Raw genomic sequence first — 25,123 nt, 5'->3', positions numbered from 1 at the left:
AATAGGAGAGACTTATTTTGGCAAAGCCAGTGTCAATAGGAGCTGGAAAAATATTGCTTTGACAGATAATGCACGTTGATAGCGTGTGACAGATACATCAGCTCTGCTGCATCATGGCTGCTCATCACCTTGTGCAGTGCAGCATTAGGGATGGTTTGCAATTTGATTACTTTATTCATAGTTTGATGCCATCAGCAGGATTCTGAAGAGATAGTCTGACCAAAAAGTGACATCCCTGATCAAATATTTTTTATTATCAAAGTCTTGATCATAATTTTTAGGGCTACCAAGTTTCCTGAGAGAATACCTCCATACATTGTGGATCTATATAGCTCCATAGGCAACTATATTCTGAAGACACTTATTGGCTAAAAGTGTGAGATAAGGAAGGTGTTTTAGAAGTCACTTTTAATGTTCATATGGATTGATCAAACACTTAACACTAACGTGATGAAGGAAGACATCTGTATTATTAGTTAGTTTATTGTAAAATGGATTAACATTAAGCATGATTTCAGCAATATGTGGTGTTGTTGGCTGTATAGAAATATTTTACCAGCTATAGAAACACCGGTCTCTGAATGTACCCAGTGGCTTGCATGTAGTTTAGGATTTTGGCCAGCCTAAATTTGACCTGCTCTTCCTGAGCAGGTTAAACTCAACCATAAAAGGTGATACTTATGCTTGAACTAAATGTGTTAGACCCTGGGGTGAGACTTAGATATTTACTTAGTTTTAAATCAGTGCTCTGGCTTTTTGTGTAGAAGAGGTATCAGGAGCAAGTAGTGGAAAAATTTATCAGAGTAGGCCTGCCAATAGCAACCAGTTGATAGAGCACTCAGTTGGAGTGGTGAATGAAGGAAAAAAAACCATGTTTTCCCTTTCTTCTAGCATACTGAAGGAATTCTATTTGGTGATGTTTGTTCAGCATATGTTCCTCAATAGGATATATGTCTCCAGAGATCTTGTTAGAATATTTTATTACAGTACATGTAACAGAACTTTAGAAAATAAAAACCATTATGCTAGTTTGTTCCTACAGTGTGCATTAAAGTGTTGCTACTACAGTTTTAGGAAATTATTCAATTGTCTAACAATTATGGGGATGACTGTAACTTTTTGGGAGTGGAACTGTAGAGAGGAACTACTATTATGTAGTCTAATCTTACTCAGAGAATTTTCTGTGATACTGGGGAAAACCTCTGTCTGCATGCTGCTGGCAGATACCAGCATGAGGAACATTTATCCACAGCAGTCAAGTCATGGAATGCTTTTCAGAGAGGGAAGACTAGATATTAGTCTCCACCAACAGGACTGGTGAACACAAAAATGGAGGGAATAAACCCCATCAAAACAAAACCAAAAAACTAATACAAACTGCCCTACTCTTGACATATACTCTTTCCTCTGGCTAGTGCCATTTTATCTTGAGGAATGACAAAAAGAATTGCAAACCTAACTGCAAAGTATACAGAGATTACTTCACACATCATTGAAGTATATCCTGTCTCTGGGGCAAAAGCTAGCAGTGGTTTAAGAGCATACGGTGATGCTGTACAGGAATTTCTTTTTGATACAGTTCCAGCTCCTAGATGTAATTTCCCACTATCAAGTTCGGTGCTGGTGATGAAACTAATGTTGCTGTTCTTATTTTAAATGTGCCAGAAGGCTCTTTGATAATCCAAAATATTCTGAGCATCTTGACTGTATCTTGAAATTGAAAGAATCTCTCTTCAGTGAGAATAATTTCTGTAGAGTTCAGTAGGGCTAGGTGGATATAGATAAACCATATTGGCCTATGACATCTGTACCAGTACTGTAGGAGATTGCTTTGCCTCTGTTACTGGCCAGATAATTCAAATCAGCCTGCGCTTAATTAATGACATGTTCTTTGCAATAAGACCATGTTCCGGAGATGGTCAAGTACTGATTCACTTCAGATGTGAGAGAAATAAATCAGCACAAAGTAATATGGTTGAAGTTTTGGTAGGTTTATAGGTGTTGAACTGGGGAAAGTTGTGGTAGTAGTTTAGAAAGAGGGCTTAGAGTTCTCCAGGACCAGTCTACAGTTGGTGTACAGTGATATGGATAGTAAAAGACAAAAAAGCTGTAAGAGAGAAAATAAAAAATTCTGTCAGGACCTGTAATAAAAATGAATCCCACAAGAATTTTGGAGTGTTCACTTAATACATTCCATGTGTTGTAACTATGGCAGAACTTTTTGAGTCATGAGGTAACATTCCCAAGTAATTCCCCAAATTGGACTAACTGGCAGGGATAATTTTTTTCAGTCAACATAACTGTATTTATAAAGTTTGACAAATCAACTGTAGTTTACTTCAGGCTGTTGTATCTTGTTTCTTATGATATGTTTCACCAGTTTACTTGATAGCTCTGTTGCACAGAACTAGGCAAATCTAATTTACATACTGGAGGCTCTGTGGTCAACTGGAGTTGTGTCTTTCCCTTCTAATTCTGTGAACCTGGATTCACATGTGATGGGAGGTCAATAGAATAATGTGTTTTGTGGTCTCATTTACCAGCACGTCACCAGAAGAAATTTGTCCATATTAGACAAACTACTCAAATTTGATGAATTCCAGGCCAATTTTCATCCTCTGATCCAGAGAAGTCAAGTAATGGAAGAAAATGGCAGGAGTTCAGAATGGATTAGCTCTGATCTGGGTATCTGATGGCCACAACTTGTACAGTAAGACACTTCAAGCTTTGCTGATGTGACAATACTGTAAGGTGAATAAGAAAGGACAGTTTTGAAATTCCTTAATGTGCACACGATGGATTCTTCTTTCATCTTCTGGATTTAGTGAATTTCCATCTCTGTACCTGCTGTGATTGCATTTTCTAAGATACAGAGCAATATCCTCTCCAAGTCCAAAGTAGATTTCTTCTGGTTCTGCATCAGGACATAACTGAAATGTCAGACAGCAGAAATAATTTCTTCTTTGGGGGTCTGTCATTTGATCTCTTTGGCTGATTTTCTTCATTTTTCTCAATGACAGTAGACAGCACATACCAGTGACAGTACCCACCAACTACTGTATCAGTGACTGTAAAGTCTGTGACCATGTACTCCTACTATCACCTTTCCTCTGAGAGTGTGTAAACATGGGATAAGAGAATCATTTAGATTGGAGGGAATTTATGGAGGTCATTTAGTCTTTCCTGCTCAAGGTTACTCAGCATGCCCTGTTCAATTTTGGAAAAGCATGTCCAGACACTTAGACAAGGATCTGGAAATCCAAAAGTTGTAAAGTTCTCTGCCTCTCTGGGCAACTGTTTCAGTGTTTAGACATGCTTATTATGAGGAATTTTTAATTTATATGTATACATATATATATACACACACACAATTTGAATTTGTATTGGAATTTGTTGCTATTTGTAACTGTTGCTTTTTGCCCTTTCATTGAAGGACTTTGCTCCTGTCCACCAGCACACTTCTGGAAGGTCATCACTAGCCCCTTTTTCATCTCCTCACTCCTCCCTTCCTCTGGAGTGTTTAGTGAGTCTTACAACTTTGGCCTTAGACTTTTCTACACAATAATTTTCTTCCAGAGGGGAAAAAATAGCAGACTCAAAATTATCTTCTGTCCAGCCCTCCCCCCCACCCCCATCATGGAATGCCTTTACATAAAGAATGAAAAATTCCCTATATTTTGCTTGCCCCTTGTCAAAATTACTCAACAGATGGAGAAGTGCACTAGGCAAGTGCTTTTAGGAAATCTTCAAAAACAAATGAAAATGAGTCAAATCCATGTTACTCAACAGCTCAAGGTAGTAGAGGCAGTTGCATATTTTTGAGATAAGAATCTCACTTTGGTACCTGTGCTAACCTCACGCTAAAGTTTGTGAAATTCTATCATTTAAGAGAAAATTTTGAAGTAACACAGAGACTGCTTGGATGTTTTTCTATATATTTATGGTAAATCTTGATTTGTAATGCAATTAAAATATTTTTGTATGTAAGCATAATCATTAAAAACTGTGGAAAGTTATGTTTTTACATACTCATTTGTATGCTGAAAGATAATCTTTTATTTATGTGATTGTTAATACACCCAGACACAGAACCCTATTAAGAGATCAGCCACAGATTATCATGTGCAGAGATTCCATTAAATGCCCTGGAAGGAATTCTCTCTTCTGCCAAAGTGTCATGGTTTAAGTCTAAATGACAGGGTAAAGGCTAGGTGGATTTTGTTCACAGATCCACATTCTATTGGCGGTGCTTGTAGTTTGCCTGTTCCACACAACCCTGGACACTTTTGTACTTCTTGATGATCAACAGGTTATTTGTATGGTCTGGCCATCTAATTCCCTGAGCACAGCAAAACTGATTGTTTGGACAAGTATCTGGTAGTTTTTAATTTATGCCTGTCCTAGCAAAAGGTAGGTTAAAATTCACAGGCTGATGTTAGGAGCCATGATAACTGCATGACTGGTGCTAGCTGCTGCATGAAATCACCAGGCTGATTAGCTGACCTAGTCCATGTGCAGTGACACTTGTCCTAGTAATATTTATCATATTAGAATTTCTACATAAAATAAAGTTGGCAAGGTTTCTGCCTCATGTTGGACAAAACTGATTCCTGTTTTGATGAAAATGAGTGGCCATCAGGTGTTCACAAAATGCACATTATCTGGACCAGGCCTTATCTTGAGAATATATATACCAAGAGGGCAAATAATGAAAATTCTAACTGAAGTTATATGAAAAAATTAGTTAAAAGGAAGCAAGCAGAAAAAAAACCCCAACAGAAACCACACAACCCCCCCAATGCCCCTAAAAAACACAAACAGAAAACATCCAAAAAAGCAAACCCATTAGAAGGCCAAACTGGAAACATTGAAAATTATAGAAGAGTCCCCAAACAGAGCTTGGAGCCCTGCAGTTGTGGCCTCACTATGGTAAACTAAATCATCTGTACAAGCTGGTTCCAATAAATCATTCACCGTGATAAAGGGATGCTATTATATTACAAAGCCCAGAAGGCTCTGGTACTTCCACTGTCATGAACTGAATAGGTTAAAAGTATTTTAATGCAGCTGGCATAGCTCTCTTCAGTGAAAACAGAGCTATAGACAGGAAAAGTACCCCTTTATTAATATATATGGTAGGTCACCAGGACAAATTAGAGAGAAGTAATCTGGTTTGTTCCAATCATTCAGTACTGTGAAAACAGTTTAAGAAACTATGTAAAAGCAGCTGCGAAGCAAATTATTTTTAGAAGAAGTAATAAAAAGTTTTTCTTGAAAAATTAATTGCATGTTATAGTAGAAGGGCCCCTGTCAAGATGTCATAATATTTTTTACTGGAGAGAAAGTTAGCCCAGAATCAGTCTCTGGAAGGACGACTCTGTGCCTTGCTACCTTGCAGATATTGTTTTATTCTTTCCTTCTTGGTTTCAGTACTAGTGGTGTGACAGAGGAGAGGGACTGCTACCTGTGAATGATATTTCCTATTCTGAAACATCCGCTCTTGGAGTTCTGTATGGCCTCTGTGGTCATCTGACATTCAGCAAAATAAGATAAAGACAAAACAAAGCCTGTGAGCCAAATGCCAGAATCCTTACTCGAGCTCTATTCCCTGTTTTCTGATGAAAACCGTGTGAGAATGGGCTGTAAGGGAAACAAAATCACTGTGAATTTCAGCTCCTCACAGCTTCCTCTTGAATTCTCTTGTCAGAGTGGGTTTTGAATCCCAGGAACTTCTGCCCTTAAAAGGTTAAATGCATATCTTAGGCAATCAGAAGGCATCAAACAATCAAATATAAATGCTATAGCATTTGATGATAGCTCTGTGGCAGCACGGTTCTACTGAATTTGTCTGATGGTGTTTGCTCATGGTGTACGTACAGAGGGACTGCTGGGCCAGGCAAGTTCCTTGGGTGTGGTGCTCATGTGGATGGGGTGACACAGGTTCTTTGAACAAGGACCAGCAAAGTGTGATTTGTACCCCAGTCTGCAGGGGCAAAAATCCCAGTGTTCCAAAAACCCATGAACTTTCAATTATTTTCTGTTACAGTCATTTTTGCAAACTAGACAGACTCTGGGAAAGAAGGAGTTACGTGGCCAGGATGCCTTAGCCATGTTAGATGATCTGGGGTAACAAGCTCCCCTTATGAGTAAAGCCTTTGGAATTTTTGTTGTGAAAGTTGTTGAAGCCACAGGATGCTTGGAGGGAAAGGCTGTAAAGACAAAGGAGGGAAAACACTGCTAAGTCAGTGTTTTCTGGGCAAGGGGACAGCCCTGAATTTCTGTAGCTCTTCCGTAGCTGTCAGTGTTGCTTCTTAATGAAGGTCTGGGGTCTCTTCAGGTGCAAAAACACCACTCCTCCAAAAACACAGCCAGCTTTGCCTGGCTATCTTGGTTAAAGATCAAGCCTTTAAACACCATGAGGCTTGGTAGAGTACCATGATTTGGGTCAGGTCTCCAGTCAGTACAACTCAACACATTTCTAGGAAGTTGCTCCAACAGACATAGGCTGCACAGTTAGTTCTTGGATTTTACTCTAATTCATAGAATCAGAGCCAAAAATAGAGCCCTAAAGGTGTATCATTTTGTAAGTTATATATACTTAGACATCACTGCCCTTCACTACAAATCTACCAGTGCAATCATGGCAATTATTATCTTGTGTTTTCTCATGTGAATGATGAATTGAGATCTATCACCTCTCTTTCACCATACCTCCTTCCCACAAACCCTTGATTCTGCAGTGTTTGAGAAAGAAAAGCAAATTTAAATATTATGCAAAACTTCTTGTCACAAAAAAAAATGGAATAAAAAAAAGACATGAAATGCTCTGTATCATTTACGATGTAATCTCCTGGCAATAGAAAGCTGGCAGTGTGCTACAGTCATGCTTTCAATTACATTACTAAGTAATCACACATTAAAGTCTAATGGCAAATGATTCTTTATTCCCAGGCTGCCCTGTCCAATTGTTTTCTAAATTGGTTTCAGAAATAAGGATGCAAGTATGACTGCAAAAATATTATTTATGGTTTGGAAGTCATCTTTTGTATCTTTTTTTTTTTCCCTGTGTGCTTTTGGCAGATAGTTCAGAATGTAGTTTGTTATTTCTAGGGACATGTTATAGTTTGACAGTTAAGAAATGCTTAAACCTCATGATAAACTTGGTTGGATTGATAGATAGAGTTGTCATATTTTCACTGCCACCAAATATGTTGTCTGTCCTGTAGGAAATTATAGTTTCTCAGGAAAGACCTGTGTTGGAATTTGGTATTTTTTGTCTTTCTCATGTACTTCCATTGCTTCTTCTCAGTGCCTGCAGCCACTAGTATTCAGTGAAAAAAAGTACAGGCTTGGTGTCTTAACAATACTTGAGTCTTGAAATATGCGAAAATGTAAGACTTATAATGCTAATGCTAATAATAATAATAATAATAAATTCCCTGAGGAACAGAGAACATCAAAATACAAAATAATTTTTGAAGATTTGAAGAAGGTAAAACCTCAAGTTGTAGTGGTTATTCATGCTAAATGTTTGAAGTTTGCCTTTCATACTGAACTTTGTAAAAGTATATTTATACAGCTGACATTTTATTTTCTCAATATCATTGTGTTTAAACATTTTGGAAGTACTTAATCTCACGACAGTTCTTAATAAACAGGTTTTTACATTAAAATGCATTTTCACATAGAACAAAAAAATATAACACTTCATAAAGTCTAATTAATCGAACCACCACACATTAAGAAAGAATGCTGTGTCTCTGGTGGCTACTTGAGTATTACTTGGGTACAAAATTACTTGCCACTTGGGTACAAAGAAGGAAGAAAAAGAAAGCAGGCTTGTGTGCAGACTATGTACTATGAGATCACAAAGAGAAAAGAGGTTATAAAGAGATCTAGCTCCATAGGTCTGTTCCAGAACCACCTGAAGCAGCCAAGACCATGAGCAGCAGCTGTCTGTCCATTAGTGTTCAATGCTCTGAACATAGAATTTTGATCTTGAAAAATTTAGATATTTTGGATGGCCCAAATAGGACTCTGTTTCTCTATTAACATCAGTCCCAATTTTGGGAAAACTTTCCATCATCTGCAGTACTTTCAGAGAAATAAACCTTTATGTTGCTTTTAATATCAATGTGCATATATAGAGAGAAACAAAAACTCATTCAGGATTTGTATTGCACAGAAAGGTATTTAAAAAAAGACACAGCTGTTGTTGGGTTACAGCTTATGGAGAAAATATATAAGGGCAATGTGACTGTCTCTTAGTTCCTGCTGCTCTTAACTATTTCTGCCTCCTGTTCTCCCTGTGTTGTGTGGTGCATGGTGTGACATGGAGGTATTGCGAAACTGATTTTTTTTTTGTTTCATTTCTTCCTATGCTTTAACAACAAGTGTGTAGTCTGCTGGAAAAATGCTTCTACCAGAGACTTAGACCCAGCAGGAGCCCAATGTGAGCACTGCCAAGCTGCCCCAGAGCCCAGTATGAGCCCTGCAAGGTTTGATGAATTCTAAATGTTAATTAAGTCAGATGGCTAGTTTTAGTTAAGACCATAAGTGGGTCTGATCCCTGTGAGATTTTGCTATAGTGGAAATGCAAGAGCTAGAAATTACATTGCCGTAATGACTTTTACAGGGTCTATACACTGAGCCCAGCAACTGAGCTAGAGAAGGGGCTTGCTTGCTTTGTGGGAGGTGCATTATGAAGGCAACATTAGACCACAGCAAAGATGATGTTTAATAAAGAAAATAGTGTTGTTGTGGTAGATGGATCTGGTTGTTTGATTTGACTCCCTCAGCCTTTGCTTTGAGCTGCAGCAGTTTATGTAATTGTGGCCGCCAGGGCAGACAGGCTCTGAGTTTTAGGAAGGAAGCCACCACAATCAATCAAGTTGTGGGAGAAGTGTGTCTTGGTGGTGTTTTTTTTAATGAATTACCTGACAATTAGATGAAGAAATTTTTCAGAAAGGACCTGGTGCTGCCCCTTAACTCTTAAATCAGGAAATAAAATGGGTCATTGGAGAAAACTTCTGTGTTTGGGACCCACAGCAGGACAACCCTGACCTTACTGCCTGCAGCACCATGAAAGAAGATGTCTCACCCAACACATTGTGAGCTATGCAATGTGGACTCTGAATGAGACTCTTTCCAAGACCTTTCACCCAATTTCTGAATTAAACTTGACAGACCTAAGTAGGGTTGTGACTCAGTGCAAGAGAATAGTCTGAAATAGTCCTGCATTATTTATTTGATTGTTTTGCTTTCAATGTAACATTTTATAGGTACAGTGCATTTTATGTGGTGAAGTCATAATTTTAAAGGTAATGCTATAAATACTAATGTAAACAAGTGTATGAAGAATTCCTGTAAGTGTTTCTCTGTCTCATAAGTGCTCTTGAGAGACTTTACCATTAACATGCTTTATATTGAACTATACTTAAGCAGGAAGTCTAGAGTATCTGCCTCTTGCATTTATTGGGTCACTTCTTAACCTGAAACAAGATCAGCTGAGGACAAATCCTAAGCATAAAAGAATAAGGTTTATAAAAATGGTAATTGCTGCAAGTGTTCTGTAAAGAAATATTTTTGTTGTGTGATTTTAACCGTATCTGCCTCTTCTAGTGAAAGACGAGGAGAAGAGAAGAAAATGAGGTTGGAAGTGTTCCAAATACTCTAAGCGTAATTTACTGATGCTTAGTTTGTGCTACAAATGTTCAGAAATTAATTAGAAAATTGTCCAAATTCCCTGAGAGTACACTGACATGCTGTCTTTCACCAAAGGTTGTTGCTAACGGTGAGAAATTGTTCTGGTAGAGGCTGTATTGAGAGTGTGCTAAGTGCTTACCGGTATATCACCTTATTTAAAGGTCTCCAGGCTTTATAATAATCCTGAGGTTTTGTGCTAGGTAATGCACAAAGAAAACAGGAACAAGGAAATCAGTAAGGGCCTTTGAAATGTGGAAAATACAAAGAGGAAAATGTGTATGCAGGATTCCTTTATTCCCATTTTAGGCTGTAGTATTGGAGACAGAGTAAGGTTTGCACTGACTGAGGGAGGTGCTTTAAGCACCTGCCCATAAGCATCTAACTTATCTCTTGTAAATATGTATGTTAGTATCTAAATGAACTAAGATTATGGCAGGTGAGGTCATCTAAAATCACATCATGTGTCTATGACACAGGCAGCAATGAAACCCAGACCTGAATTCCAATCCTGTAGTTTAGCAGCAGTGTCAACCTAACTTTAAATATGAATCCATTGCCATTTGTTGGAGCTCCTGTATCTCCCTGTCTCACCCTACCTCACAAATTCTGGAGAGTTCAACAAGTTTTAATTTTCTTATTGTTAATATGAGTTTGGGGTTTTTTAACCTTTTTATTTTCAGTTATTGTCTGCGATGTTGTGAGCAAAGTATGATCTAGTTCCAGTCCAAAAGCAGTGTGATTAGGGTCAAACTGCACAGATGCATGTTTTGCAACTCAGTTCAGGTTAATAATTTAACTTCATTGCTGTAGAAATGCACTGAGTCACAGAACTTTGGGTTAGTTTGAACTACAGGGATGTTTTCATGGGTGTCCAGGAGGCACAAGCTTACAAGTTTTCTACTAAAATGCTTACCTACATTTTGGTCAACATTTGTTCTTCCAGCCTAAGCAGGACTTAATTCCTCTTTTGGTATTAAAAGCATAAAGATTTCACTTATTATTGCATTCTGAGGCATTAAAACATTGATTTGGGCTTCATTATATATGGGGAATTTACTTTATTTTGCATTAGTTTGACTTCTAAAGAAATATTACACATGAAGATGTGTTTGAGATCTAATTCTCTTCTTGTTATGGAATATATTTTTTTCCCTTCTAAGAAGAAAATTTTGAGAGGAGATTCATAACAAATGAATGAACTCATGATCCTGGAATAACATAACTTAGGATGGACTTTGACCTCAATAGACTGTGGAATAATCTCTATATGCATCTTGTATTTTGGATTATGGGATTCTCGTGATTACCATGTACTGTACTTGAAATGAGAGATTCTTTCTGTTCAGTAATTTTGGATTTGACTTCATAAAGATTAAAATCTATGACACTGAGAAATGGTAAAAGCCTCCAGGGATATTTCAGATATAAGAAAGTGCAGTGAGCCTGTCTATATAACTGATCACACCTTGACTTAGAAGCTTATTCTGAAATCAATGCCACACAACTACACACAACATCAGGGGAAGTCTTCAGATGAAAATATGAAGTTAAGTAGTGCTCAAAATTATAAATGCATGCTACTTTCTTCAGATGAAAAACCAGTTATAGAATAATAAAATTTTTTGTTTCTTTTAATTTAAAGAACATGACCAAAGATAACTAGAAATTGATTCAGTTGAAATGTTTTCAAGGAATCAAATAACTTACTTCCATGGACTTGCAATTTAAGCCTGTGCTTAGGGGAGCTTAACTGGTGAACACACTCTTTCATATAAAACATAAGCTGTTATCAGAAGGGGGTTTATGCCCTCAAAATTCCCATGAACAACTTCCTTTTAAAATTCATTTCAATATATATATAATTTTTTGTTTTTTTTTCTTCCGGATTGTGAGTTGAAACATTAATAAATATATGTAAAGACTGAGAGAATTATAAAGAAAGGCTTCTGAGCTGAGTTAAATTTTCTTAAACTTTATACAGCTCAGACAACAATAAATTTATACGTATAATATGCATATATATATATATATGCACAAACATTCTGGTGAAGAAATAACAAAGGCTTGTGTATTGGAAATGTAAATGATGGCAAAGAATAGTAATACATGAAATGGTTCATCAGAGGGTCTGAAAGTACTTCCCTTTCAGAAGTAATAGTTAATTAGTCCTGAAAATGCCCTTTATGATAAAGCTCATTTAAAAAAAGAGTATTAAGAGATCAAAAGATTTTTGTGAACATTTTAACTTATTCCTAAATTCAAAATTTGAATTTGTTTCTCATTCTCAAATGCATTCAAGGTAATGGCTAATTGTAAGCATGTGCTAAAGTTACATGGGCATGAATACATAATTAATTGTTAAGGGCTCTTGCTTTTCTGATTCAGCTCTGACTGTGCAAAGTCAAGATGCATTTCTATTCCACAATGAATATCAAAATCTCTTAAAAATAATAAGACACAACTACTTGATTTAAAAAAAGATATTAATATGGATGAGCTCTTTAATTCTGATTCTGTCTGCTTATGTATTGCTGTAAATCTGAAGTATCTTGAGTGAGTTACAACATTAGATCATTCATAAAATTATACAAAAGGATTATGCTGACTTCATCTTATATACTCCATCTTTTCCTTGACATATGTGATCTGCATTAATTAATTACTGTATGTTTATAGCTAAGGATTGAAGTAGTTATCATGCTTTTGTAGTAATCAGTTCCTCTTCTTGCTGATTCTTTTACTCTAGACAATAAAAGAAATTCAAAGTAAAAGCCAATGACTGTATATCCTGTGCATTAAGGTTGCCATTTGGTGGTCTAATTAAAAAATTCTGCCAGTTACTCACATAATTTCAAACAAAGTTTGATGGAGACCACTAAAAAGGCATTGTCCTACAGCCTGAAGGCAGAGATCATGTTCAGAAACAATCCCTTTTGTCTGTGAGTGAGTACATTGTTCATTCCTTGGAAATCTGACAAAGATATTTGTTGCTGACATTTACATTTCTGTTGAGCTGTATGAAAATATTCAACATAATTTCACCCCACACGGGCAGACCTCTCAATGTCCTGGAGTCCCAATATGTGCAACAGCTTTTCCTGCATCACATGGAGGGAGGAAAGGAGTGCAGGCATCTGGTCCCGGGGTGAGCACAGGTCTGTGTGGTGGTGTGGCAAGGGGGAAACCCTCCTCTTGGATGCACCCAGATGAAAGGAGAGAGCTGTGCTGATGCTGGTTGGGAATTTTGGGGCTCCAGAACTGCTCTTGACAACAAGCTTGTTGACAATAAGGCTTGGGTGACCTGCCTGCTCGTGGCAGCTTTCTCTTGCACTCTGGGCAGATGGAAAAGATGACTGGCAGAGGATGTCTGGTGCATCATATCTGGGGAGAGATACAATGCTGTCCTACCAACAATGTGAAACACTGTCATTTGGGTTTTTACTCCATATCCTCTAACTGTGGGCTCTGCCTGAGCTATAACTGTGTCTTTTCCCAGCTCAGTCACAGCTGTGTCTGCCTGGCCAAGGGTCCTCTTGATCTGAACTGAGACCCACGGACTGATTTATTTGTTTGGCCTTGGACCTCATTTGTCACTGGGTCTCTTTCCCAGAGACCACAGGGCTTTGTCTAGCCCTGGCTATTCCACAGGGCTTGATCTGACTTCCCAGTTTGACCTCAGACCTGCCTCACCACCTCAAAATTGCCTTATGATCTCGTTTTCAAACCTGGCCACCATCGCTGGCCCTTGCTTTACTTGAGAACAATGGCACATGCCACCTGCCTGGTGAAACCCTATCTTAGCAACTGTGTTATCAGTCCCAGCTCCTGGCGCATTGTGCCTAAAGGTCAGAATCTTGCAGCTTCCTGACACAGTGATGGCTTCTGCTCGTCATTAAATTTCTTTTGTGTGGATATAATTATCTGGAAAGGTGCTATGTAACACCAAACTGAAGTTTACTTGCTGCCTTACAATGTACTTTTGTTATGTTGTAGGATTTTAACCAAGAGAAGTAGGAAAAGACAAAGTACTGGGGTGGACAAATTTGCATTACATTAATGAACAACATACACCTGTTCATTCGTGCTTCTTGAAGTACTGTTTTGCCTTTTATTGGAACCAACATATGCAACAATTGCTCATTTCTATCACAGCAAGAACTTCTGCTGTTTTGTTTTTACACCTTGTCTCTAAATTGGCATGTGGAGGTGCACGAGTCCCTTCAGTGACCTTTAAGAAAGTGGAGGTGCCTCAGCTCAGTGCCCCAAATTAGACAAGTCTGAGTTTGAGCACTTCGTGTCATCACCCATTGCACTTTTGAAACATCTCATAAAGTTTCAAGATAGGCAGATTTCAAAAATCTATTTTTTATTCATTTCAGTTCAGCCCATATGTTTTTGTGCACAAAAACCCCCAATTGTATTTAAGAGTTGGCTGAAAACCTGGCATAAATGGGTTGGCTTACAGTGATGGCTGCTCTCATTTTGTACTTTGAGAGGATGTTTGCAACACAAGAAAATCATGCTGCAGATGTCTGGGTTTCTGTGAGTGCTCATGACAGAGGAAACTAGATGTTTAAAGCGTTTCCAGTGGAATAAAAAGTTACTGCAAGATGAAGACACAAGGGAGTTTTTAACTGCTGGTTAAAAGCCTTGCCTAGAGTTGTTCACAGTTGTGAAATAGTGACAAATCCCTGGTAATGGTTTTTCATCTGTGCATCCTGTAAAATACTGTAATGCCACTTCACATAATTGAACTGGAAGGTTATCTAAAATTCAAATTCATGCTGTCCTTAAAAGAGTATAGATTTAAATTTTATCTCTTCAATGTTCAGATTGCATAGAGCATGTTTAGAAGTGCTCTCTAAAATAATATATTATTTTCTGTTCATATTGTAACTTATCTGCAAAAATCATACTTTAAGTTATTTAGTTCATAGTGATACTCTGTGTTAGATCCTAAAAACACTCTATAAGAATAAACCACACTAAAGAGAGTTACTTTTTCATTGGAAGTCTACAGAAGTAGAACAATGTATTGGACATTGCAGTTAATAGAGTTAATTAGTGTACAATGGTTATTTAATATGTTAATCAAGATTTAATCACGATAAAATAGACTAATCTCACCATTATTCTGCCATTGCAAAAGTGTAATTGAAATAGATTGGAAAAAAAATTACAGTGCATTCTTCTTAGTCTCTTAAAAACTCTGAGCTCAGTTGCACTGCACTGCTCCAACATGTTTCAAAATTAGTTGTATTTAATCAAAGTAGGTTTAATTCAGTTAATATTTTACATTGAAACTAGGAGCCACCCACTTGACATAAACAAGCTCAGCACATAATTCTGCAAACATATTTTCTCTTTTAGCTTGGTTTCCTAGGGAGGAGGCTGAGGTGGTCATTGTGTCTGTCTCTGCCTTTGTTTATTCTTCTTTCTGACCATCCTTATGATGTCCAAACTCTTAGAAATCCTCAGCCAGATTTGTCAGAAGAGGAGTAGTTCTGAAGGAATGAAGTGTCCATAAACTTCAGAAATGTATGGAAGAAGAGGGAGTTGATATTAGCAGCTATGCTGACAAAGTGACTGCAAGCTGAGCTCACCCACTGGACTCTTGGGAACCTGCACAAGGGAAAGGCATCACAAATGCACTGTGGAGTTCTTTGGGTTTTCATTTGATGATCCAGCGAGTACAAGTTCATAGGATCCAGACCCCATTAGCTTCATTGAGTTACTAGTACAAAAAGTTGTCTAAACTTTGCAGAATGGGCAGTTGGTGGAGCTTTAATCTTGATAGATATATTGATTATGAGGCCAGCATATTTACCACAGCTTTCGATGATCTGTCTTGAGGTACCCCTTGGGCTGGTTTCTAAGGGATAACCAAGAAAGGATGCCTGACACTTGAGTTAAAGTTCACTAAGGATGCGCATTTTTGACCCAGACCATGGTGAAAAAAGAGAGAGGACCCGCAGTTTAGTCACATATGCAGGGCAGCTTATTTCATTAGGAAGGGAGAGGATGCAGTCTCACTTAGGTGTCAAATAGCCCAATTGTACCAGCAGCCACAGTCCATAAGTAACAGTACCAATTATAAATTTGTGATTAAAATCAATTATTTTCATTTCCCTGTAGCTTTTGGGGCAGTCTTCAAAGGTCATGGTTTTGGTTCTATCATCTGTAACTGAAGGGTTATCAATATTTTAACTATCTCTTAAAATAATTAAGTCTGATGCATTCATGACTTCAGGGTTGAATCTCTAAGAAATCTGTAAAACAAACACCTGAACTTTTGATACTTCAGATAACGTTATCCGTGCTTTCAAATTTTATAATAATATTGATTTCAGATTTTTCACTGGTTTAAATGAGTAAATCAGACTGGTTGCAAGTATTTAGAGGTCTGACTTTGTGCATAAGCAAAAATTTTGTTTTCCAAGGGGTGCCACACCTTTATATAGCTATGAATGCTATTAATATCTGTGTATTGTGAATTTGGTGTCTAATTATGTCTGCAGAAATACTGTTAATAGTGTTCTTCCAAGATCATGAAACTTATATTTCCTATTCACTGTGTTTCTAAAGAGCTGTGGGGTCGATGTTTTGGGTTTTTTTTTGATACTGCTAACAACAATAGTGTGGATAACATCATATCCTGTTAAATTTTAGTTCTGGAGAATAATTTCATGCAGACCTTTATGTTGGAAGGCTCTCAGAAAAACTACATTGTAGGGAAGTTTAGAGTGCTGTGCTCAAGTTTAGTGAGATTTAGTGATGCTTGTTTCCTGCTGATCACTTTTGATATGAGGTATGCTTCGGAATATTTTCTGTGTTAAATTTTGTTATGAATCTGTTAAAAAATAATTCATAGTTATGTGATAAATATAATTGCTGCTAATTTTTACAATGCTCTTTTAATGGGAAGATCACAAAGAGCAATCAAATATTTCTGACGCGGGGTCCAGTTTGACCTAATAGTGACCAAAACAAGTACCTGGGCCAAATTAAGTCCTGACACAAATAATGGTGCAAATGATGTGACCACCTTGCCTTTAGTAGTAAGGCACTTTTTCTCAGAATCCTGAGATGGAGAACACTGGAGAACCCCATGTTCTTTCTTTCTTCATCTCCGCAGTTCTGGGGCTCTAAAGTGAAGAACAGGGAAATTTCCAGGTGACCTCCCTTTCCCTGCAATAGTCTTTAGCAGCCAGAGCAGAAGCTGTGCCCCAAACAGGCTGTGTCATCCACTGATTGCCTGTGTACTGTGGGGATGTTGCCTAGGTAAATTATGGCAGGTTTTGGCTTGACAAGTAACTGACATAGAATACTCCCTTTATACCAATTATTTTGAGCCTGCTGCCTACAAATATTAATGGTTACTTCTAGGGACCCCCATTTCCCATGCAGGAGTGAGCACTACCCCTGTAATGCTTTTGTATTCTGTGACTTAAAAATGTTTGTTTGCTGATTTCTGCAGTGCAGAGAATTTAATGAAATTTTCAGTGGGCAGTTTCAAATGGCCCAAACATTTTATGGAACCTTAAGTGCAAACATTTTGTTCAGTCAACTGAAATATGAGGTTGTTTCAGATGATTTGGAAAATTAACAGGATATAGGGGTGTTCAGTTAAATTTTGGCACTATAGTACTCAGAATTTCTGATATATAATTTTTCCTCTACTGAAGCTGTTTGGAAAAAAAACCCAAAACAATTAATTGGTAAATTTAATTGAAAAACTCATTGTTCCCCTTTATTTTTCTGGAGAAAGTTATTTTTGTTATCCAGGTTTCAAAAATGACCCATATTATTTTCTCATTAAAATGTTCACTGATTATTTTTACTGAAATTTTAATTAAGAATGAATGTAGATCAGTTGCTAAACAGCCCATTTTCCAAAATGTTATGGTCTTAGAAGGGACAGGATAACTCTGATAAATTTAAAATATTGCTAACCTTTTCTTCATTTAAAACATATGGAATGGAAATGAGACTTTTACTTTCAAATATTTGTGACAGTTTTAGAGAAAAAAAATTAGATGCTTTGAACAGTTTGTTAAAATCTCATATGGAACAAAAAAATCCACGTAGTTTTACCATTGTTGTTAAGCTAGCTAAAGAAAAGAATAATTTTTGATATCATGTAACGAAAATGGATTTGAGATTCAGAGCAGGCACATGACTGAGAGCCAAGGGTTTGTCTACCATTTATTAGGAGTTTTCTTGTATAGTGATCTTCAAGAGATCTCTGTATTTATTACATTCTGTTTGTACACCAACTTGCTTTCAGATAGTGAAACTCCCAAAACACTGCTATTGTAAATACATGGAATTACTTACTGCTGTATCCTAGTTATTTCTATCAGTAGTTCAGAATCACAGATGTTAGCTCATGAAATTGAAGAGTAGCATGTTAAAAGCTAGTAGCAAATATTGATTACCCCCATGGGATTTAACCAGCAGAAGTTATGATGAGAATTTTTGAGAGAGTTTATTTTTGAACAGTTATTGTGGTGATGAATAATTTTCAGTTGTGCCTTTTTTTTTTTTTTTTTTTTGTGACGTTGAAGGGATTTTAGTTCATGTGATTACAGTAAGAAGACATTTCATCTGGTCTGCTTGCTTGCCTCCAGAGTATGTAATGGCTGTGAGGGCAGTAAATGTTACTGTAATAACTGTGAGCCCTTTATCCATGTGTGAGCAGTCAGACAAACTGCTGTGGCCAAGGCTGCTGGTTTGATGTGACTGTACAGGAGCTCAAAACTTGAGAGGGCAGAAAGAACCTCTGTGGATAACTGCCTTACTACTCAGCAAGTAGGACAAGTAAAAAACAGCATAGGTGGGGTTTTTTTGGTGTTTGTTTTGTTTGGTTTGTTTTTTGGTTTTGTTTCTTTTTTGTTTTTCATTATAACTTATTGAGCTGCTGGGCTAGGTGGACTGCTGTAGAGAGTCTAATAAAATTACAGGGACCTTCAGAATGAGTTGGAAATTAAATTCCTCCACCTTTATACCCTCTAAGCCCAGTTCTGGAGGTGCTGAATGCAGGGTAGAGTGTAAAGAACCTGGAGTTGACACAGAAAGGGCAATCTGTTTTGTGCATGGCTACTTCTGGTGTTCTGTGACTAGAGATGATAGGCTGAGGTCAGTGAGCATTTTATTGATGGAGGTGTTTTACCTGAACACAAATCAGTTGAAGAAACACTAGTATTGCTTTCTGACATAGGAACAGCCACAAAAGTCATAATTAAAGCTGGTTGAAGAATGTTTAGAATGTTTTTCCTGCCTTTTTTTTTTCTGGGAAGACTTTTGTGAAGGGTTATTTTATCTGTTTTATCTTTCTTCTTATTTTTTTTTTTCTATTGTGCTGCTTTAACTGTAAACATAAGGCACATTTTAGCCAGTAAATCATTATCTGATTTGTCCCTGTTGCCATCCTGTGAAATACTAAGATACTTTGGCTGCATGATTGGTCACCTGAATTACATGGTATTGATGTTATTTTTGCATCTGACAGCTTAAATTTAATGAGTTATATAATTTGTAAGCATTTTGAAGGTCTACTGGATGTTTCAGAATAATTTGATGTATGTTTTTTCACTGGTTTCTTTGTTAAGAATTTTTGGCCAGAAATGTACTATTATTCTATAGAATTCATCCCAAATGGAAGGTAGAATTTTCCTTTTCCTTACAAAAATAATTTAACTTGCTACAGAATAACATTCTGTTTTTTCATCTGCCAACCGGAGTAGTGGGCCTCAAATTTGTTTACTGTAAACACTTGTATGGAGGAAACTTTCCTCACACAAATGCTCACAAAAAGCAAGATCAGTTAACATGTTTAAAATGAAATTCTGTTTACAAACCATGGCTGTTTTTTTTTCAGTGATAATTCAAATGATCAGTGTCAATTATGGTTCCTCAATTCTGTGCACAAGTCTTGACTGTGACTGTAGCAAAGAGATGGTGAGAGATCTTCTGTTGTTTGTTTTCTTTGTTTGTTTGTTTGTTTGTTTTGGCTTATGGCTTGGCTCACTGTTGTTCCAAGATCCAGAGCTAAGGCAGAATTATCTCTGGACTTCTGGTGCTTTGAGAATGCACCACTACTTCAGCACGGCGCTAGGATGCAGCGGGTTCTGCAGGAGTATCAGTAAGTCATGGCATGGAAAGGGCAGTGTGGCAGTAGAGGAGCTCAAGTAACTCATGTGGAACTGGCAATTGCCCAAATGATTTAATTCCATTAAACTGGGAACTTGTGACACAGCCCTTAGTGACGAAGGCGGTAAATTAAATGGATGGCCACTGCGCAAATGCAGATCAATAATTGTCTTTAAAAAGTAAACACGGTCTCCAAGCATGTTTGACAACAACTGGAAATGATTCTTTGGCAGCCGTCTGTCTGCTAGACCCGATGCGACCTGTGGGAGCTCCTTGGGGCCGGATCCCGGCGTGGCGCTGGGCTGTCCCCGCTGGATGCAGCCAGCGAGCTGGGTTATCAACAGCGCTCAGCAAAAACAACTCCGGCACCCGTGCAGGGACAGCTGTCTCTTTCCGGGATACTACTACGAAGCTTTCCACCTTTCAAGGGTAACTATTTTATTTATTTATTTTTTTTTGGCTCCCCGTGCGGCGCCGGGAGCAGCGGGATGTGCAGGGCCGGAGCCGGCAGGTGGCAGTGTGGGCGTGCGGATGGCGCCCGCCGACCCCCGCGCCGGAAACGAGCCCCCAAAAAATGGATTTTTGCCTCAGAAGCCTTTATTAGGCGAGCCCTTCGCCGTGGGAGTGTCAGCCCGCCAGGTCTCCTGAAAGAAGCCAGCAAAACGCAGGTGCTGCTCTGCAAGTGCACGCTCTGAAGCAGGGCTGAAAACCTCTCGGAGGAGAGGGGGGAAAAGGAAAGGAGGGGAAAAAAAAAGAACATATGTGTGCTATTCATTTATTCAGAGCCACGCACTCTGCCAATCATCCTTTGCATCACTCGGTGCCTCGGGAAAAGCTGCTCAGAAACAATCTTTGTTACTCGAGAGAACCAGGCTTGTGCTTTTGCTCCACTTGGAGAAAGCATAAAACATTTTGTCCCTTATGAAACTCGGCACGCACAAATCGATTAGGAGGAGATCTGAAACCTCTGACCCTTGCAGATTCAGACCAATGACGGCTAAACCCTCCCCTTACTTATTCTTTCTTGCACTCACAAATAAAGTAAACATAAAAGCTTGAGGAGGGAAAGAAGAAGGAAAGAAGGCTGAGCTGACAGCCCAGGCTCTGGAGAAGGGATTGTCTCAGCTGTGTGGTTGAGCTGCATGGCTGTAAAGGTGCTGGGTGTGTTACAGACCTTGAACAAAGCCAGTGCAGAAGAAACTTTTTTTTTTTTTTTTTAATTTCATTTGTAGCGAAGAAAAGCTCGTCTTTAGCAGAAATTACACTGACAGCATTAACAAAAGAGATGCAAGATCTTTTTTCCTGAAGGGAGGTCACAGAACCCCGTGGAAGAGTTGTCTCATGGGACGCCCGAGTGCACCTGGATTTGCAGCAAGAGCCACACCTTGGGAGGACAGGAGGGTTCCAAGTGCCACTCTGGCAGAGTGAATCATGAATGCCAGTCAATTCACATTTCTTTTTTCTTTAGTGGGGCTTGGTAGAGGTTGTTCAAGGATGACATAGCAACCCATACAAAGGGAATGCCATGCAAATTTAGAATGCCACTACAAGGAGGTGTTATGGATCCCACAAAATCCAAGAGCTATGCTGCATATTTCTGATTATCATATATTGACATCTTATAGTTAGTTTATTTAAAAAATGTTATTGCTTATAATTAGAGTGGGGTATATGATCATTCAATTACTCAAGTAATTAGGTTCATAGCTAGTCTTAAGCTATACCTTTCATGCTTCAGTGATCTTTATTCTCCAGTTCAATACCTATTGAGCTGGGACAACTGCCTTTCAACTTGTTTTCCCTAAAAGCCACATTAGCTCTTAACTCCAGGTTATCTAATATTGAGATAAAACAGAGGTCTTAGTTGTGATGTAGGATTTTCTCCCTATAAATTTCTGAAAGAGACAAGATCTTGCACCTTTGCTGACAGGCATCCATGCAGTACACTGCACTTCCTCTATTTCCTCTTAATTGCTGTCTTCACTTTCAATGGGGAAAGTGTTTGTGGAGGTGTAAAACATTAACATTATTTGTGCAGGTATAAAAACATTAACAGACCTTCAGTGACACTCTAGATCTTTCCTCTGGACCAGGCTGGGATCATATACCAGAAGCACTCACTGCACAGAACTGTTTCTTGGGCCTCTTAATGCTTTTATCAGCCCCTGCCCAGAGGAAGGAATTTGCCCCTTGGGGAAGGATTCTCTCTGCCACGCCTGTGTTGTGGATTTGGGGATTTTTTTGTGAAGCCTGTCAGTGAAACTCACCTCTTAGTGAGCTCATGATGTGAGGATAGAGTGGGATGGAAGATATCCTATTATTCTTTGCAGACAAGCCCATATTAAACTCCTTCTCACTCGTTTGTTGTTTTTTTCTTTGTTCGTTTGTTTTGGTTTTTTTTTAGTTTTACCTATTATAGGTCTTCCCAGTTTATTATTTTTGAAATGTCAGATTTTCACTGAGCAGCTTTTGCAGGAATCAGAATTTTAAAATGTATTTTGCTGTATTCTGAGTCACATGCGTGATCTGGGAGTGTTTGAGAGTCGTCTAGAAAATCTAGTGCACTGTGGAAAAATAATCCTGGGCTTGAATCTTTGCATCATTCTACATTTAAGGCTCGTGGGGATGGGGACTTGTGCTAGAGGAACAAGAATTACTTTAAAATACTGAATATCCCTAAAATCAATATTGTTCACTGTCCGTGTGTACTTAGAGAATTAGGCAGTTAATAAGTTTTTCATGTTTGCTTCTGAGGGTCACTTTTTTTTTTTTGTCTGGAGTATCTTACCTCTGCCCCTGACAGGAATAGACTGCACAGGAGGTTCTTAACCAGCAGCCAAAATAGGGACTCACATGTTTTTATAAGGTTGGTTATACATCTGTTTTGGGTAAAATTGTTGCAGGAATGGAATTTGACCTATAGCATTGGGCTCTTTGTGTGACTTGTTTGGGCTGCACTTATAATTTCGTTTTGTTTATGTTAATCTGTAAATTCTAATAAGAAAATTTACCTGAATCATACAGTATGCTTGCCTGTTTTTCTGTCTGCTGGATGAAATCTGAAAATAAGAGGGGAAAAAACACCTGTATTTGATCATGGCCGTGAAGAAGACAAAAGCTCTTGGATTCTGGGTATGGAAAGCTTTTCCTATTCCTTTTAGTGATGGGCTAGTCTCCAAAAACCTGTGAAGTGTTCAGTTTGCATAAACAATCAAAGATCTGGATGTTTATCTGAGGCTTTTCTATGACTCTTTGGGGTGGAAATGGGTTTGGGAGACTTAAGATAATGAGCTCTTTGTGCTCTTTGCATTTGGTGTGGTCAGGAGTACCACAAGGACAGGTTTTTTTTCAGTCATTTAGCGTTTCAGCTTCCTGTTCTGGTTCCACCTCAAGGTGACCGATACTGAAGCAAACAAAAGGGTCTTAAAGCAGCATTGTGAAGAGAGAAACTAGAAATAATTGAAAAATTAAATTTCTGTCTTGGCTTCCCTTAAACGAAAAACTCCATCTTCCAAATTTTGTCTCTGAAGAGATTCCTTATGCACACGGGAATACCTGGGCAGTTGCTCTGGCTAGCCAGGGGACATGCTGGGGGGAGGCCGAGGGTTGAGTCTTGAGTCTTTAAAAAAATCCCAAAAAACTCAAACCCAAACGACAGTGGGAGGTCAGTTTCAAGCTGGATTGGCTGTGTGGCAAGGTTATTATTTTACCCCAGTGGATTTGCAGACTCTCAGTTTTGTTTGCTCATTTTAAACAAAACAAACAAAAAAACCCAAAAAAACCCCCCAAAAAACCACCAAAAAAAACCCCAAACAAACAAACCAAAGCAAAAAAAACCCCTCTGTTAAATCCTGATGGGTTGGATCACCTAATCTTCAGAGCATTGAAGGGGTACCCTTACACTGCCTGGCTTTTGGTATGATTACTCTAAAGCTGTGCTTCTGCTCTGAATCTCCAAGCTCCAGCTCTGAGCCAGTCTGGGGAGCTTGTCAGGCTGGCTGTGGAAGGCTGGGTGATGTAAGTCAGCTTTTGCTCACAGGTGGAAAGCACCTTCCAGGTGCACAGGAAGGACTGTTGGTGAGGCAATACTGAAAGGCTGCAGAGATTACCTCAGCAGGGTGAGATCTGACAGGGTGGGTCAGAAGTCCTGAGCTGCAGAAAACTTTGGAGTTCTCTAAACCACCCCTGTGGGTACAAGCCTCTGTGAATTGCATCTCTTTAAAGGATTCTTAGGCATATATAGATATAAAGTAGGCTAGGTGTATTTCCCATGAAGAGCAGCTTCAACTGATTAGGAGATGGTCTATAAATTAGGTATACAGCAGTGAACACCAACCAGTCTACCACTGCAGGCAGCCAGCCTGTTTCAAATCAGTTTGTATTATCAGTGAAAATCTTTTTGGCACTTGTTCATTACCCTTTTTAAGCCAAAGGAGATTATCCACTGCTTCCTTTAATGTCATCTGTTTGGTTTATGAGGAATGACTCAAGAATTTTTTTTTCTAATTCAAAACAAACAGTCTGCTTACACATGGGTTTGTCTGTCCTGGGGAGCCTGCACACATCAGGTGTTACAAGAGTGGAAATGATTTTTAGAGTCAAGCAGAAGAAAAAGAAACAAAGAAAAAGAAGAAATAAAATGTCTTCTAGGAAGCTGTGGCTGTTGATAACTTTTAATCTCTACCCTGTTGTAAAGATCTGAATGAAAATTAGACCCATTATATGGTGTACTGAGGTAGGAAACTATTCGTTAATTAGCCCCGGGTTCCTCTCAAATTGGTAGAAAAAGATGTATTACCCCAGAGGACAGTTCAAAGCACCTTGGGCAGGAACCTGCTTTGTGGGTCCTATAAAGTGAATGATTTCTCTCTGCTGACAACTGGCCTGACTGTGCTGCCCAAAGTTAGGCTGTGCGTGCTCCCTTCACGTCTCCCTGTTTTGTGCAGTAAACAACAGTTCAATATTGTTTGTACTGAACTGACCCTTTTTTCATCACAAATTTCATTTGTATGCAGAGTGTGCTTCCAAAATGCAACTTGAGAATTTTCTGGCTCTTACTGTTGTGCAAAAATTTCAGATAAAGGAATAACTGGTAAGAAGACACACAGATTTAAGAAGACACATAGCTTAGTGGTGAACAGGGTAGGAAAAGGTTTTACCATAATGATACCAACCAGCTCAGGTTCACACTGACTCAGTTGTGCTGTTAAGATTCTTCTTCCACGTCCTGTTTGTTGGCTCACATGAAGGGGGTGGAATAGAACTG

The 25,123-nt window shown here is 38.5% G+C and overlaps 1 long non-coding RNA gene across 10 annotated transcripts in view; it reads left to right on the top strand.

Annotated features, from left to right (window-relative positions):
- LOC135303331 (uncharacterized) overlaps window positions 1-25,123 on the top strand; it is a 127,966-nt gene that overhangs the window by 64,682 nt on the left and 38,161 nt on the right. For 7 of the 10 annotated variants that reach the window (XR_010364808.1, XR_010364799.1, XR_010364819.1 and 4 more), the window contains exon 4: window positions 22,882-22,989. The exons of the other annotated variants lie outside the window; for them this stretch is intronic. This is a non-coding gene — a long non-coding RNA (uncharacterized LOC135303331). The remainder of the gene's footprint in view (window positions 1-22,881; window positions 22,990-25,123) is intronic. 10 annotated transcript variants of the gene reach the window in all.

Source organism: Passer domesticus, chromosome 1, assembly GCF_036417665.1.
Source record: "Passer domesticus isolate bPasDom1 chromosome 1, bPasDom1.hap1, whole genome shotgun sequence".
NCBI classification, from domain to species: domain Eukaryota; kingdom Metazoa; phylum Chordata; class Aves; order Passeriformes; family Passeridae; genus Passer; species Passer domesticus.
Note: the sequence above shows the minus strand (reverse complement) of the source record. Positions and strands in the feature narration are given on the sequence as shown.